We start from the raw sequence: 17,184 nt of genomic DNA, 5'->3' as shown, positions 1-17,184 counted from the left end.
TAAAGTCAAACCTAAACCTTTAATTTGTATGCAATCATGCAGACCCTTCCACGATATAGTTGAAGGTAAATAAGGGAAATTGAATAAGAAAATTGTATAATGTATGGCCAGTTTAAGGCCCCTTTCACACTAGCGGACCATTCAGATCCCTCTGTCCGTTTTTCAGGCGGATCTGAATGGATGCCCCATGCATCTCTATGGGGCATCGGATGTCAGCGGAGACATGTCCGATGACATCCGATCCTATCCGGTCCGTCAAATTTGGATGGATGGAAACCCTGTTTTCCATCCATCCAGCGGATCGGATAGGATCGCATGAGAACGGACAGGCTGTCCGTTCTCATCCGATTCCCCCATAGAGAACAGCGGGGACCTGACAGCTGTGTACTGATCAGTGGGGGATCGGCGGATCAATCCCCCGCTGAGAAAAGCGGAGTCCGCTGACGGACTCCCATGTGTGAAAGGGGCCTAAATTGGCTTTCAATGCATCACAGTGCAGGTTTTATGGCACCTGCATCGTTTGACCCCTGGCTCACACCTGTATGTTGTACACATGCATTGGGGTGCAATCCATAACACATATATTAATATTTGCTGTGGCTCTTTTTACCATGTACTATTGAAATAGATATATACTGCATGTGTCCACCCTAAGTAGCGAAGCCACGATAAATCAACACGCATGGCTCCATGGAACGTAAATAAATGTCATCAAGGCAGGTAATGTGTACGTGGCCAAAATCCACCACACTACACAGAAGTCTTGTCTGTTTGCCTAATGAACATCAATCAGCATCAGCAGGTGAGGGCAGGTCAGATGACCCAGGGAGTCAGTGATTGTCAGCCCTGAGAAGTCTTATGAGGGTGCCTTTAAAAGAACTGAAGAAACAAATATTTTGGCAATGAGCAGACTTGTATGCATGCAGATGAATGTGTAATTATGAGGTTAATCAATGAGATCTTTACAGTTGTAAATTACAATGTCTAGTGGCAAATCCCAGTCTTTCAGCCTATCCAGTATCCACTCAGAGACCGCCAGACAAGCATGTGAAATATGGGGTAAGTTATTTTATTTATCTGCATGTTCCAACTTCATGGGGGGTAGTTATAAAGAAAATCACTTGGGAGACCTTCCAGAACAAGTGATTGCCTATATGGATTAGATTTGATCTCTATATTTTAAACTACATGGTCATTTAGGCCCCCATTTGCACCTGTAAATCCCTAAGTGTGGTGCATTTAAAAAAAAAAAAAAAAAAATCCTGCCTGCTGCATTTTGGATGTGCTTTTATTAGAAAATGCACATTATATCTAGTTCAATGGTAACACCCCTAAAATGCACCGCAGTGATGTGCATGGGGCCTTTGAGCCACATATTACACCTTCTGCTAATAAAACCCTGAAATTGAGCATAATATGGCCCTTTAGCTTGTAGAGTGGAAGACCACAGTGTAACGAGCGCTTCCAAAGGTTTTTGAACGACCCTACAGCTCCAGTTTAGGGTTGTTAATAAGCTGCTTGCTGGCTTCACTGAAGCTAATAAAAGCCGATCAACTTTTTTTAATGCAGAACTCCAGGATTTATCTTTTTGAAAACTTTCATTGGTCAGCTTGGCTTGGAGTAAGTATCCATAACTGATACTTGAAGGGTCACCGGGGGATGCTGAAAATCACTGTAGTAGATTTTCCTACATGCAGTGAGAGCTGTGATCTTACAGGTGCTCCAGCGACTTCCCATCTGCACACTGATCACAGGGGGGTTGCTTGTTTGGCACCTCCGCCATTTGGAGAATACTTTATTTATTTATTTATTTTTTTCAGTGAATACAAGGTGTTTATTGATTGGATACCGTGACCACATGTTCCCCCTCTTTTCCACCTTATCCAATCAGATGCATTGAAAAAAGCTTCTCTGAATGGCGGCAGTACCAAATGTGTGACCCACTGTGTTCAGTGTGCAGAGGAGAAGCTGTTGGAGCAGGACCCAGTGGGATCACAACTATCATTTTATGTAATGCAGTCTTCTACAGTGGTTTTTCAGCATCCCCAGTATCCCTCCAGATATCAGATATGGATATTTCTGATACTACTTACTAGAATATATTGTTTATTAACATCAAGAGCACTCATCACAGATGTAAAGTAAAACTAACATCAAGAGCACTCATCACAGATGTAAAGTAAAACTGTCTACATAATACAATTGGTGAAGTCTAATTTTGGTTTACCAACAAATGAATAGTACTAGAGCTTTCTAAACAATCCATCTAATCTATGCAGTCTGCAAGACCCTGACACTGCATAGCTGTTAATAGACCATACAACCAGACTGTAATGCGTGTGACCAATACTCATAGCTTACCTAGCAAATTAGTTGTGGCACTAGTCTTTGATGTCTGGATAAAATTTTTCAGTACATCTCAATCTTTCCATCTGTCTCCGCATTCAGTAATTGTTTCAAGTGTTGTTTCAATTAAAATCTTTCACATAGCATCTGGGTATTAGGAAATCCTCCTGGACTCTTATTTTCCACCCACAAGCTGTCAAGTGATTTTGACTCCTTAACCGTGACTCAAAATCAATCTGTTCCTGATCCTGATAAGGTCTCAATTTCCCTACAGTCTCCTTGAGAAATTTCTGGACCACAGCTACCTAGAGCAGTCTAATAAATTTGACCTAAATCTACCAATTCTCTGCTACAGTTAAACTAAGAACATTTAAGGGAATCCAGTGCTAAGATAAATGATTCTGCCATGGCCTCCTTCTAAAATGACTAGTTGCTTGGCACTCAGTGATATTTTTGGTCCCTGACCGGGAACATGCATACAACTAGAACTTGTCCGTCCTTTCAATATGCTTTCAATAAATTTAACACTTTCCAAGGTTGACTTTGAACCTCTCTCCTGCTAGTTTGAGGTCATGTCCCCATGTCCTTAATCTTAACATTATATTGTGTGTGTATATACTGCCCTCTTGAACCTTGTAATGGAACCATGACCCACATGGTGTTTGTGGGCTTCCATTAGTATATGGCTTCTTCAGTATTGAACATATCAAATATTCCAGCCACCCCCATACAAAGCTAGCCGACAACCTAGCTTGTACTGGAACCTTCTCCTTTATTGAACAGTCAGTTTATATACAGCATGGACATCCCCCTCCTGATCAGATTACCACACACAGGTCAGGGGTTGCCTGATTACATTATATGCAGATTAAATTGTAAACAGAAATAGAATTACCTGAACTAATTATCTAGCCATCTGGACAGAAACCATATAGGAGTTCATTAACAATGGGACAGACCGGCTTAACATAATCCTCAATACAGACAATAGGAAGCGACCGCCAGTGTCATTGTCTGTCTCTGACATTGAAGTACAACACACATTATCATAAGTGTAAACACAGAACCAATTTGAAGTAATCCAAACCATATTCTCATTGTCCATTTAAGTGTCTGTCTTTCACTCCCAGTGTCTGTACATATTAGGTAACTGCAGTCTATCCTGATATTTTTATCTCTTCCATTGTTGCATAGTTTTTTTGTTTTTCATCTCTTGACTTCCTCTTATCAATTTATTTTTGTAAGTAGAGCTTCAAAAACTGGACAGAGTATTCTAAATGAGGTCTAACAATCTATTTAGGGGGGGATCAAGACTTCTTTCTGAAACATCTGTGAGGTCCATGCACATAGGCAAACATCACAAGGTCATTCCCAGAAATTATACTGGTTTTCCTACTTATCTTCCTTATTCCCAGTAGTCCTTATCTTCCATAGAACCCCCAAATTGAAGTCTTGCCATTCTAAAAGAATGCAATAACCCCTAAAGAAGAACTTTCCTCATTGCCTATACATAGCTGTACTCTTGATACATTAAGAATACTAGAGCCTCTCAGTAAAACATTCTGTTAATTTTGTTTAACAGTCCTACCAAACTAGAAGTGCATTCAAAACCTCCTTCACCTGTTGGTTTTGCATGGCAATCAATATGGCCTAGGCTTTTGTGTTTTGGAGATTACAACACACTCTTAATAGAGCAGTGTTGGCATCTTGGGGTGAGAGACTGATGCCTCTGCAGGCTGGCTGTTGACAAAACACTAAAAGGTAAAGAAGCAAGCACTGGGGGGGGGGGGGGGGGGTTCAGAGCAACATGGAAAGTCGGCAGGAGAGCCGGTTAGCAGCTGAGGGCAGGAAGCACCTGGACAATAAAGAAGTGGAGAGGGGCACTAGAGGGGGAATCAATCAGAAAGGGGTGCAAGACAAAGTCGGCAGGAGGAGAGAATATGACAACTGCAGGACAGCCACAGAGGGATCAGAGTTTGCGAGGGGGGGAATCAGTGCTGAGGAGATCAGAGCAGGAAGGGTAAGGGAGAGTTAGAGTGGGGGACACTTTAGTTGTCAGCATAGGTGAGTAAGAGGGGCGGGAGACAGTGGCAGAGCAGTGGGGGAGGCGGTTATCACATTTTGGGTAAATTGCTCTGATCAGTGGCTTACCAGTGACCATGAGCTTGTAGCAGAAGAAGAAATGAGGTCCATACGGCGTACAGACCTGGCCATCTGTAAGCAGTGCTGTAGGTCCATACGCACCTGGCAGCGAAGGGGTTAATCCCTCTCACCCACATTAATCTGGACTGCCCTCCCTCTCACCTGTAGCTTAAGTCAGAAGACTAATGGAGATCGAGAATTAAGCTAGGGATCTTGCATTATCAGAGAAAAGAACACCGCTCACCTCAGCCAATGCCGCTCCAGCCATGCCCTCTGACATGTTTCACCCCGCTCACCAGGGCTTTGTCATGGAGGTTAGAGTCAGATTGCAAGTTATACCTGGATCACTAGGGATCGTGCACTGCTGCAGAATGTCGAAGGCTAGCAACAGATGAGAAACCTTTCTGCCAGGGAGTAACCTAGGCTACATATGCCCATACATCCTTTTTGTGAAAGATGACCACATTCTTCATGTGCTCTTATTATTTTAGATCTATCTTTAACTGTCATTTTAAAGTTTGTCCTGTTAAAAATAGGTCCCGTATTAAACCTATAATGGGTAACTGATTAGTTCTAAATTTGCAGGCGGTGAACTGAGTGCATCAAGGAAGATATGTAGGTTTGAGTCTGAAGAGGACAACATGATACACTTACTAAGCCTGTGGACGGTAATATGATCTTGTTTTAACCTTATTAAATTGTAATAAGTCTGTCTGTTTATTGCAAACAAGGGTCTTTCCCAAAACTTCCATATACCAAGAAGGCCTGAAAACAGTGACAGTGTGAGTGGGTTCGCTCATTTTTTTGGGTATTGTGTTCTAAAAGAATAGACCAATTATAGTGGGCTTCAACATTTGCATGTATGGGTGCTTTAGTCAGCTAAAGGCTAGTAAGGATTCAGATGTACTAATGGTGTAAATGATGAATAGTTAGTATAAGCCAAGGAACCACAAAATAACTTGTGTGTCTAAACCTAAAAATAAAAACTTAATATGTTTGTAGTTCATTGGTCTTTACATGTGATGGCTGGCTGTATTTTCCCGCCAGGCTTTTTTTTTTTTTTTTTTTCCTTCACTCCCACCCATCAGTAGTTAAAATGGCTTAATCTTGCCCCTGGATAATGCTGAACTTCTGAGCGAGTTAAAGCATAATCAGGACTGGAGCCTTTTTACTTTCAATAATTTTTATTAGTTTTAAAGCACATAACACAAAATGTACAGAAACATTGTCGTAAGATGATTCAAGCGACATGACATAAACGTATGCAAAGTACGAACAGGGTTTGTTGCAACATTTTCAGAAGGAATTAGCTACACACAATAACAGTGTAGAACAGTGTAAAACATCCAGAAACATTTGAAGTGGCAAAATATCAACAGGACAAAGTTTGTGGTGGTCCTAGAATAGATAGACTACAGTACTTGTGCAGACCGAATCTCTAAGTAGTGGGGGCAAAGTATGGGCTCTGGGTCCACAGGAGCCAGTGTTTGTGAAACCTCGTGCCCCTGAAAACTGAGTAAGCGTAGGCTTTTTCCATTGAGTACTGGAGATTGACCTGTTTCACCACCTCCAGATGAGACGGTGCCACCGGTTGTCTCCAATGTCTCGCTATCAACGTTCTGGCGGCTATCAACACATGACAGTAGACCGTTCTCATGTCAGGGGGAATGGCATCCAGCCCCAATGAGAGAAGGGCCATGGCCGGATTGGGCTTGAGCAGGATACCAGTGAGGTTGGACAGAATCTCAAACACCCTTCTCCAATAACTAGTTAACCCTATACAAGACCAGAAAACGTCTAAGATCGTGCCGGGCTGGTCACAGTTGCGCCAACAGTGTGGATCGTGTGTGGAATAAATTTTGGATAGGCGGTAGGGCGTAAGGTACCATCGAGTGATCATTTTTTTGCATTTGTTCCCAGTGGTTGACACACTGGGTAGTGGTATGAGAGGAACGAATTGCCAATATCCACTGAGGGTCGGAGAAGAATGCCTGAAGTTCCCCCTCCCATTTGACCATGTGTGTGGTTTTTATAAACTGTTTTTTGTCCGAAAAGGTTGTAGAACAGAGAGATTCCCTTAATTGAGGACAAAGGGTTGGTTAGGAATTTCCACATTGATTTTGGGAGGTACATGTCAGGTGGGGGGAACTTGTGTAGGAAACTAGATATACTATTATAGGCATAGACCACTCGTGCAGGAAGTGTAAACTCTAGTTGGAGGTCTGTAAATAGTTTGAGCGAGCCATTACGGTAAAGTTGTGAAATCTCCATTATACCTGCAGATGTAAGGTGGGAAGTGGGGGTGTATGGGAGCAAGATATTTAGTACGGATAACGGAAGGGGGATGCGAACAGAAGGTTTAACCAGTGAGGGATGTGTACGGAGAAGTCTCCAAGACCTAATGGAGGCTTGTGTCGTGATTGGTAGGGTGGGTATGTTAAGGGGTTTCCAGAAATCTGCCAAAAGTAACAAGCTAAGGTCGGGTGAGCGTGATAGAGAGGCTTCTATAGGGAGCCAGGGCAGGGAATGTGAAGGGGCAAACCAATGCTGGAGGGGTGCCAACCTAGAGGCATGATGGTATTCAGAAATGTCTGGAAATCCTAGACCTCCTACCCATTTATGACGGATCATATGGGAGTACGCACATCTCGCGCTTTTTTTTTTTTTTTTTGCCACACAAATGTTCGTAGTAATTTAGAGAGGGGGTCTTTTCTTCGTAATGGGTATGGGTAGTGTACGAAATACATAAGTATTTTGGGGAGGCACACCATTTTGAAGGAAGCTATTCTACCAGCCCAGGAGAGTTCAGAAGATTTGAGTTTGGCTAGGTCAGCAGAGATGGAGGATATGAGTGGTTTTAGGTTGGAGGCTAGAGGTCGGGAACGAAAGTTGAATGCCAAGGTACTGCAAGGACTGCAAGGTCCACGTATAGGGCATTCGCGCTTGAAGATGTCCAAGCGTAGAGGGGTGGATATTCATATTGAGAATTAGATTTACCAAAGTTAACCTTGTAGTATGAGATACAGCTAAAATCTTGGAGCAACTGTTGCGCTGCCGGGAGGGACACAACGGGGTTCGTCAGGTTGAGAATGACATCAGCAAACCGAAATCAGAGGGCTAGTTCGAAGTGCTTCGGCCAGAGGTTCCATCAGTAGATTGAAAATGAGGGGCGATAGTGGGCACCCCTGGCGCATGCCGTTGGAAATGGAGAAGGACTTGGACAACGTCCCGGCTGACAACACCTTGGCCGATGGCGCGGAATATAAGGCTAGAATGGCTAAAAATATCTGTCCCGAAAACCCGAATTTCCGCAGAACCGCCTTCATATAACCCCAGTGTATGCGGTCAAACGCCTTCTCTGCATCTATGGAGAGAAGCGGAGAAGGCGTTTTTTGTTTTTTTTCGGCATGGTGTAGAAGGTTTATAACACGTCTAGTGGCATCAGGCGCCTGGCGCCCTCTGACGAACCCCATCTGGTCACATCCAAGCAGAGACTGCAATATCTGTGCTAACCTATTTGCTATGAGTTTGGCATAGAGCTTCACATCATTATTCAGGAGAGAAATTGGCTGGTGTATTGGGTGGTTTACCAGGTTTAGGGAGTGTGGTTATATTAGCTTGAAGCATTTCACGTGGGAGATGACCCTCCAAGGCGGCTGCTGAGAAAACCTTTAACAGTGTGGCGAGAGTATGTCTTGGAGTGAACGATAATACTCATTCATCATACCGTCTGGACCTGGCGATTTATTCAGAGGGAGGGCGTGAGACATTATAGCCAGCTCTAGAGGTGTGAAGGGGCTATTCAGAGGGCACAGGGCATCTTCGGAGAGAGTAGGCAGTTTAAGGTGTTGCAAGAACATTTGAATATCCGTATCTGTAGGTTGGGGAGTGGCAGGGTCAGAGTTTAGGTTATAGAGGGAACCATAATAATCCGCAAAAGCGTCTGCTATTTTCTGCGGGTGCGTCAATTTCTGGTTGGTATGGGGATGAAAAACATGGTCAATTTTTGGTTTTTGTTCTTCTAGCTTTAAGTCTGGAGGCTAAAAATGTTCCCGCCTTGTTATGGGACAAATGGTAACACATGCGCCATCATGTGATCATGTTTATCCATGAGAAGTCTGCGAAGGTCCATTCTCAGGGCGGATAATTGGGTCAAATTTGTGGGGGAGGGGGCCATTTTATTGGTGTCATCTAACTCTTTAATTTTTGTAGTGAGTTCCGTAAATTTAAGCTGGAATTTCTTCTTTAATCTGGAGCCTAGTTGAATAAGTATACCTCTAGCAAATGCTTTATGAGCATTCCAGAGCATGAAGGGGTGTATGTCGGGTGTGTCATTAATGTGGAAATACTTGCGCAGTTGAGACTGAAGGGATTTAAGGGAGTCCGGGTCCGAGAGGATGGATATGTCCATATAAATGTAGAGGGAGAATCCGGCTTTACCGACAAAGACATGTGGATGGTGGCATGGTCGGAACAGGTAATGGGGGATATAGAGGTGTGCACAACATGGGGGACGGTGGAGGCATCCACCAGGAACATGTCTATCCTGGTGTACGTGTGATGACAAGTCGAGTAGAAGGAATAATCCCTCTCCTCCGCATGGTGGTAGCGCCACACGTCATGGAGCCCCTCCAAGTGGATAAGGGGTGCCAAAGTAGGAGCAGAGGATTTCCCTCTGGATGAGGCGTCCATGGCGTGATCCGCAACCATGTTAAAGTCCCCACACATGATCAATTTACCTGTTTTGAGCTTATTAACCTTACGGCAGAGCATATGGAGAAACTGCAATTGGTGCGTATTTGGAGCATAAACATTAACTATAGTGTATAGACAATCATCAATGGTACAATTTATGAATCGGGTTTCGCCCCTCAGCATCCTGCACCACCCTAGAGTAGGCGAAGGATACCAAGTCGTGGATAGCAATTAACACCCCTCTCTTTTTTGCAGAAGCTTGGAAGATGTGAGGATAATTGTGATGCGAGCATTTGGGAGCCTGCCCTAATTTAAAGTGTGTTTCCTGTATGGCCAGAACATCCGCCTTATGCGAATTAGCCTCTGTCCACATGGAAAAGCGCTTTACCGGGTGGTTTAAGCCCTTGACATTGAGAGATAACCAATTCAGAGACATCTCATAAATAAAGCAGGTACGATATCAGGGAAATAGCCAGCAGGTAAGTTACATAATTGCTCGCAAGCGAGCAGGTGTGAGCAAAGAGGGGGCAATCAAGTGGTACCTGACTGATACACAGGGTGAGAATGCCCGAAGGCATTGGAATGTCCGCAGGCAGTCCATCTAGGAAAGGAAGGAGACGTGCAGCTGGATACAGGTCGGATAATGTGGTGGAGAGAGTCAACAAACGATGTCTGGACGTATCGGTAATACGATGTTCTGGGGTCTGACGGGAGAGTCCTGTTCTGAAACAAGGAGGTCATGGTGGAGAGAAAAAAGAGACAAACAGAAGATAAAAAGACATGGGCCAGGTGAGCAGCAGCAACTGCGAGGTCAGAGGGGTAAGGAGCACGATGGTGGGTGCTACCTAAGGCAGGAGGTCAGGTGCGTCCGACAAGGGTCAACTTGGCAACCTTCACTTGTTGCGGTGGGTAGACCTGGACGATCTGGAGATGATTTGCCAATCCTGTTGAAGATGGCGGGGTCTTGGTTCCATGTTTGGCTGTTGCTGGTCCGCTGAGTCAGGGAGAATGTTCCATTGACGGAGCAGGCGGATGCCTTGGTCCACGGAGGTAATTTGAGAAGAGGATCCTTAATAGGTCACGCATAATTTAGCGGGATATTTCCATTTATGCAATATTTTGTTGTTCCTTAAGGCCTTCGTGATGGAATTGAGGTTCCGACGGAGCTGAAGGGTGTACTGGGAATAGTCTGGTAGGACTTGGGAGAGACATGGCCTGATCAGGAAGACTATCTTTACGTCTAAAAGCGTCCAGAATCCATTCTTTGGCCTGAAAAAAATGGATTCTCAATAACACGTCTTGAGGGACCTCTTGCGGTAGAAACGAGGGCTTGGGGATCCTGTGTATATGATCAATGGTGAGGTCCGCGTTGGAGAGGTCAGGCACAGCTTTCTGAAACGGGTCTTTTCCAAAAAGAGGCAGTTGGGCTGGTAGGACAGACTCGGGGTATGCCACGAATTTTAAGGTTGTTGCGTCTCGATCTGTCTTCGAGATCCGCTAATTTGGCTTGTATATGATGAATGTCATCCTGCTGGGAAGTGTGGGTGTCCACTAGGGTATTATAGGATACAGTGAATTCTTCCATCCTGTGCTCTACAGCGTTAACTCTGTCCCCCATGCCATTCAATTCCTTGTGACAATAGGATATTGAAGCTAGTAAGTTGGCCTGCATGGAGGAGTGAAGCATTGATGGCATTTCTTTCAGACTAGTGTCCGATATAGGTTGTCCCGTTGTGTCTATGTTGGCAAAAGGGTCCGGTGGGGGTGAGTAGGCCCAAGCAGTAATGGAAGGGTTACCGGAGTTGCTCACCTCCATGGAAGACATCGCGGGCAGTTGAGGACTGTTCTCTCTCCTAGGGTGCGACTTAGCCGGGCTCTGAGTGGATGGCATGGAGGGAGAAGAGTCGTTGGAACGTTCCGACCTCATCGGCGTGGAATCCCCTGTCCGTGCGGCGGGACACGGCGCTGTGACGTCATCCGCCGGCGACTACGCTCCTAGAGGTCGAGGTGAAGGATGCGCAGGATGGGCTTCGGTGCCATTTTGCCGAAGTCCGAGAGTCACCGGGCGGAAAAAGTCCGACAGTTTGCGGACCGTGGGTGCCGCCGTCCGCTTCTTTGTCATTGCGGCGGGTTGTGTACCAGGTGTTTCCCGAACGGAATCCGGACAAGTGGTGGAGCCTAAGGCGCTGTGATGGGCCGTAGATATCAAGTAAGTTGGACGCAGCCTGGAGCTCTCTCCTTAAGCGGCCATCTTGCTCAGCGGTCGCCACGCCCCCCCCCGCACTGGAGCCTTTTTGAGTGCTGAAGAAAACCTCCACAGTTGTCGTGAAGCCAGGACATCTTGGGAACTTTGAGGACCTGGTGAACTAGGGTCTTTTGTTAAGGCCGCTTAGCATGGCCAAAAACAGGAGGAGATTGCGTTGGCTGGGAATCGAACCCGGGTAAACTGCTTGGAAGGCAGCTATGCTCACCACTATACCATCAACGCAAGGCTGCGCATTGATGGTGCTGCTATCTCCATCCAATTATTGGCACTGACTGGAGTGAGCACCCAAATGCAAAGTCTACTTGCTGCCATATGATTTGACCACTAGGGAGATAAGCTATAAACATTTTCCCATTTGTGGAGAGCATGGAAGAGAAACCAGTAGGTATCGTATTCCTGTAAGTAACGCACTTCCTGTCCCTAAATGGCTATGCTCACTACCCAGCTGCAGCTACTAATGGAACATGGTCAGCACGCAGGCTGCATGTAGGCAGGTACAGTCTACTTTCTCCACTTCCGGTGGCGCTATCTGTAGCGGCACTTAAGTTGGAGAGGCAGTCAGGAGGAACATGGTTCCTCTATGGTTTCCTGGGGAAGTGATCCAAATGGATGCTGCCGCCCCATGTGACTCTGGTAACCATCTTGGGCCAGGCAGAGCCTTATAGGCCCTAGATACCAGATTTGCGTAGGGAAAGGTTCCTGACAAGGAGGGAAAGCATAGGGTCACATCTTTTCTGGACACTTCCCTGTTTGGAGTCAGCCAGGCCGCATTCTGCCCCTCTCTACAAATACTGTCAGTCCGGCAGGAAACTGAGTGCACCCTGCTGGGTAGCCATCCCATCAGCTTGTTGTGAACTGTTAATTCATTACTTCAATACAAGTTTTACATTGCACGAGAGTGTGATTATTGCTGTCAAATGCTGCATTCCAGCCAGTGCTGGGACAAGTCATTCAGCACCCAGGGCAAAAGATGCCAAGCTGCGCACCCCCCCCCCCCTAAAGAGGAAGGGTTGATGGGTGGGGTGCATGAGGTGGAGGGTAGGTGACCTGGGGGTAACCTTAGGGTGAGCGATGCATGGCACAAAGGCAATGTAATGAAACTGGGTGTGGGGAAATGGATAGAAGGGAAGTTCTGGAAGTTGTAAAAGAAGTAGAATGGAGGTGACATAAGGGGGAGGAAAGGTTTGCATTCAGTGCTGTGATCTGGAAAGTAAGGTAGTTGGCAGAGAGACCCAGTGATCAGAAATTGAGTTGGATGGGAGATGCTGCAACTGGTGTAGCACCCTACAGGTAGGTGCTAGGTAAACGTATAGTGTGCCTTGCCTGCCTAACAGCAGGGCTGTGATTTGTTTAGTCAGGGTGTCATGGTTTCCAGGTGTGCCTGCTGAAGGGGGGTGTCTCCCCACTGGCTCCTGTGAGAGGCTTCTCATAGGGCAGTGGAGTAAACCTAATCAGGGGACACATCCAGGCTTGTAACTACCCCGGCAGGCAGATTATGCTGCAAAGGACTCTAGAAGTGGGTATAAGTTTGGGGGTGGCGCATGACACGATGTCTTAGGCGGGAGCAGAGTCCCAGGAGGGAGAGAACGGCTGTCTCTCCTGTCTGAGGAAGAGGATCTCGGGGTGTTGCCTGCAGATTCAGAGAGAGTGCTGAACTAAGCTGAGTGGATCCGGTGTGCCGAGAATCTGTGGAGAGTCAGAGGGGTCCAGTCCCAAAGAAAGCCTACACAGGTCGTGAGTACTGAGGATTGCCCCTGGGGGTCTGTCTAAAGTTAGAGGAGACCACTCCGGTGGCGGTTCGGGGATCCAGTGCCAGCTAGTGGTGAGAGGGGGTACATAGTCAGTGGACCCTGAAGAGTTCAAGGTTAAAGGGGGAGCCTACAACTGGGCCCTGAATTGGACAGAGTGTGCCAGTTGGAAGTTACAGCTTTACAGAATTCTATCACATACTACCTCAAGCCAATGCAAGGCTGGAGGGAAGTATTCAGTGACTTGCAGTACAACAGTGTCAGTAGTTCTACAATTGTGAAAAAAAGTGTAGTGCGTTCAACACAATCTGGGATGACCCAAATATTATGGTGATCTTCATACAGTGTGAAAAACCATATGTGAAAATTGTTTATGCAAAAACATCATTTATAACAATCGTGAAAAATATATAAAGTCCTCCAATTGATCCAGATAATCTCGAATAGCCAAAGATCAAGCTTGTATCAATAGTGGATCTTCAATCTTGCTAATCTTAGACCGATAAGTGAGGGTGAAATAGAAGAAATAGCCTCTTACCAGATAACGCTAAACAGTGAGCCTTATTGGTGAATAGGCACTTTCCACACGTGAACAAATGAAATCAAGTGAGGTGACACCTCGGTGGTAGTGCGAACTCCTTACCAGAAGTATCAGATCCTATACAGTCCCACCCACTTTATGGCCATGACTGGGTTCTAGGACCAGCAGGCCAGACACTTGTTTTTCAATAATTCCATACCAAGTATGTAGAGGGTAGGCTCGCCCCCCCCCCCCCTAGCTCCTCCCAGGAAAGTGACGTACCGATACGTGACTCTGCCTGGGAGAGCCACTCTGCCGACGTGTATATATAATGTATACGGTTGCCAAGTGGTTAAAGGGAGTTGTAAAGTAAAAAAAATAAATAAATAAACTTCTATCTTAATGCACTCTTTGCATTAAGATAAAAAGCCTTGTGTAGCAGCCTCCCCAGCACCCCCTAATACTTACCTGAGCTCCATCTCTTTTGAGCGATGCCCGAGTCCCTTGTCTGTCCAGGACTCTCCCTCCTTATTGGCTGAGACACAGCAGCAGTGCCATTGGCTCCTGCGGCAGTCAGTCAGCCAATCGGGAGAGAGAGGGGCAGGGTTGAATGGACAGACGGAGCTGCAGCTTGGGTGCCCCAAAGCAAGCTGTTTGCTGTGGGGACACTCGACTGAAGGGAGGGGCCAGGAGCTGCAAAGAGGGACCCGGGAAGAAGAGGATCAGGGCTGCTCTGCAAATCCACTGCAACAGATCAGTTAAGTATAACCGGTTTGTTTTTAAATTTAACCGAGCCTTTACAATCACTTTAACGCACACTGAAATCAGGCGTGATTTTTTTTTTTTTCCATTTGGGGCTGGTTCACACCAAATGCAAACCATTACATTATTAATCTGCATCAAAAACACACGCAGAGTGTTTTCCATGTATTTTAATGGCCCTATTTCACACAGAGTGCAGTATGTTCTAGTGCAGACAGAACCGCATTTTCCTTTTTTGTATTGAACGCTTCTGGAATGTTGCAAAATCAAAATGCACTGGCATGTCCTGAATGTGGTGATTGGGGGAGGGGGGGGGGGTGTAATGCACATGCAGAAATTGTAGTGTAAACCGGCCCTTATATAGTGATTCTCTGACTCCGCCCGCCTGTTAAATGTCTCTTATTTTCATCCTGCCATTCCTCTTTCACACCGGTTTTCCCCTCCATAAATATCTGATGCCCAGCATCCTTATCTTTTTTTTTTTTTTTTTTGGTCCTCCATCTGGGCCTATCAACATAGGATAAGACTTTATTGGCTCAGGCACCACTCACAGCACCCTGTAACTTCACTCACACCCAAAAGTAGCTATACGCCATTGAATAAGAAAAGAAGCTGGGGTTCTATAGATATAATCTGTCAGCTATGTTTCAGGATTGGCTTATTTATATTTTACACTTTATATTTTATGTATTCAGTAGATTTGCCTTGGAGGTACAACGAAGGATGAAATGCATGTTGTTGCAGTGGAGTCCGAACAAACCCAAGGAAAACAAGTTGTCATTGCTTCTCTACAGCCTTCACTGCAGCCAATGGTAACTCTCTATGAACAATTATTAGAGATCTGAATTTAACACACAAGCTAATGGTAAACCTACAAACAATCATTGAGAAGAGATAGGAATGTAACAAATGGCTGTGTAGAAAGGAGTTGAGACTAGGCCTTTGTTCCTGGTGGAATATACAACCATTTCATTACACATAACAAGATATTTGGTTACAATTGGAGGGTTAGTGTATGACAGTGGCGGAGCCAGAGGGCTAGCTGGGGTGGCAATTGCCACCCCAGACGAAGTCCTTGCCACCCCGCTGAAAACATTCTGCCATGGCCGCCGCCGCTGTGTCTACTGCTCTCTGCCCCTGGCTGCTCGGCTCCCGAACCCAATCCTGTCGGCGCCGCCCACTGTAGACTGGTGGGGGAGGCGTGCGGTGCGGAGACTGAGAGGGACTGTCTGGGGGAGCGACTAGCCTGTGCCGCGGCCGCCCAGCGCAGGAGAGATCCAGGCAGTAAGCAATCGAAGAAGCTGGCGCGGCGAGGAGCGGAGGAGGAGTCAGACAACAGGAGTCCAGGTCTAATAAACCAACTTTAATTTAATCTATATACATTTTGTGGAAAATAACTTATTTTTAGTGTAATTGAACACTTTGTATATTGACCCCCCAAAATAATACCTTGCCACCCCTGTTTTAAAAAATCTAGCTCCGCCACTGGTGTATGAGTGGGAATGGCACAGTTCTGGTGTCCAGTAGTAGAATTGACATGGACCCATTCTGTGCTGAGGCATGTGGAAGGAAGTGGGTTAGGTTTCCTCCTGTAATTCCACCAGTAACCCCTATCCAACATGTCCACATATTTATTGCAGCAAATAAGGCGTAGTGTCATAGCACACGTTCGGAAGGGGAAAAAATTAGTGTTTTTTTTGTCAAAATAAAAATAAGATTATAATATAGTATCCTAATAAATGTGGAGAGGGAAAATAGAATGCAGAAGTATGTTAGCTGTGTATGGGTAATTGAATGTGAAGGCGTGATGCAGGGGTGATGGGTATGCATCAGGTGTGTGTATAGGGTGATGAGAGGGGAGTATTTTTGGGTGTGGGGGGTCATAGTAGATATGTTGAGAAAAGGAGCTTTTTGGACTCACGATTTTAATGTAGTATATTAAATGTAGAGAGATAATGTGTGGTTTTTTTTTTTTTTTTTTTTATTTATTTTTTTATTGAGGTAGTGGGGTGGGAAGACTTGGAAGTGATGGGTATATATCTGGTATGAACAGTAGAGTTATAAAAGAGTAGGTTACATTGTGGAGGTTAATGTTGGGAAGCATGCTGCAGACAGATAGGACTTATAGGGGATTTTCTTTGTAGTTTTTTTGTAGTTTCTTTGTAGATTTTCTTTGTAGTTGGCTTTGTAGTTGGCCCAAATGACACTAGCTCTTTTTTGGACTAGGAACCTCTGTATTTCAAGGCAATTGCAGGTACTGGCACCATCGGAAGTGATGATATGTGTCTGTAAGGAACTGTTGGACAAATATAATCATTTTGCTGTATATGCAGGTTAATCTACATGATATAGAAATCACTCCTCCTGTTACATTCATTCTTGTGTCTGGAAGTGGACCGGTGTACATATCGGGACAGGATATAATAGGTCAGTGAGACGTATGGACTTTCATAGCTTCAACTACTGCAAATATTAAGGTTATTTACAAATGTGTAAAATTCTAGTTATTGATTCTCTAGTATCAGGGGTTTCTAATTAAAAGTAAAGATGTCCTTGCATGCCTCTGCTTTGTAGATGTCAGTCGTCCATCCATGTCCGTGATGAAAATTTGTATATATTTTGAAAGCGTTTTATTGCAGGTCCTTGCATGTCTCTTTTGTACATAGAGAGGTAATCCATTATGATGCCCTTGCTAAACTTTTTTT

At 45.2% G+C, this 17,184-nt stretch overlaps 1 pseudogene across 1 annotated transcript; it reads left to right on the top strand.

Moving 5' to 3' along the window:
• The first annotated feature begins 924 nt into the window (after positions 1-924).
• On the top strand, positions 925-16,914 carry LOC309552779 (nucleoplasmin-like; annotated as a pseudogene). The gene is made up of 5 exons: positions 925-1,059; positions 5,074-5,156; positions 15,178-15,291; positions 16,485-16,522; positions 16,813-16,914. The product of its transcript is annotated as a nucleoplasmin-like (transcript).
• The last annotated feature ends 270 nt before the right edge of the window (positions 16,915-17,184 follow it).

Source organism: Pelophylax lessonae (assembly GCF_965119305.1).
Source record: "Pelophylax lessonae genome assembly, chromosome: 4".
Classification (NCBI taxonomy): domain Eukaryota; kingdom Metazoa; phylum Chordata; class Amphibia; order Anura; family Ranidae; genus Pelophylax; species Pelophylax lessonae.
Note: the sequence above shows the minus strand (reverse complement) of the source record. Positions and strands in the feature narration are given on the sequence as shown.